This window comes from Rhipicephalus sanguineus, chromosome 5 (genome assembly GCF_013339695.2).
Source record: "Rhipicephalus sanguineus isolate Rsan-2018 chromosome 5, BIME_Rsan_1.4, whole genome shotgun sequence".
Lineage (NCBI taxonomy): Eukaryota > Metazoa > Arthropoda > Arachnida > Ixodida > Ixodidae > Rhipicephalus > Rhipicephalus sanguineus.
The window spans coordinates 176,067,104-176,068,157 of NC_051180.1; positions in this window are offsets into that span (position 1 = coordinate 176,067,104).

Consider the following 1,054-nt stretch of genomic DNA (forward strand, 5'->3'; position numbering starts at 1 on the left):
TATCAACGTCATAACCGTGACGGAAGTACTTGCTGGACCCCGGCATAAAACACTTTCGTGTTAAAAAACAAGAAAACAAGAGGTCAACTGGGCGTAGACGTTCGCGCGCTTGTTTTTGTCACATGACGGCTCGAGCGCCGCCATGTGACTGTGCTCCACCAATAAGGACGCACAGACCTCAACATCCTCCCTTGCTAGAGGATTGCGGCGGAAGGATCAGAGAATATCACTGCTTTAGCTTTGTTCAGGTGGATTAGTGGCAGCAGTGTCACCTTTGGAAGCTGAGTACAGCCAACGTTTATTCTGTCGCACGGTCGTGCTGCGATCGCAGTGTTTTGTATCTCAATAGGTACGCTGTATATTTTATTGTATCGGAAAAGCAGATACTGATGCACATCTCGCGAGAAGTGTGCGACAGAGATGCAAGATACTCAACGGGCATCTAAGATATATGTGCCTTCGGTACTGCCCAGAACTGCCTCCCTATGTTCACTGAAATATAGTAAATCTGCAGTTAGAGAGACGGCGCATGCATCAAGATCCGAAAGTTACGGCTTTCGGTTTAAGCTACTTCGTTCACTGTCTCAGGTCGATGCTAACGGAGTTTTCAACGGGATGGTCTGTCAGGGTTGACCTCGAACCTCACGTCGCTGAGACAGTGCAACCTCTTGTAGGGACCAAAACACCGCCGTAGAAGTTTCTCAGCGAGCCCCAGGACAGGAATCGTGCATTGTACCAAAATCTGATCCGGTCGCTAGGTAGATGAACGACGAATGGATGATATATTTGGATGTCGCGATCATACAGGTTAGATACAACCGAATGAATACAACCATCAGGCCAAGAAAAGCACAGGGGAAATTGTTTTCTTTGAATGTGTTGTAGTAATTATGACCTAAATCGAAATGAACTGAAGTGGACGAAAAATCCCTCTTTCTGCCGGTGGGATCCGAGCCCACAATTTGAAGGTTGTGAGTTTGGATGCCACCGAAGGAAAGAATGATTTTCGGTCCACTTTAATTCACTTCAATTCATTTCGCAAAAAAAGCAAGGT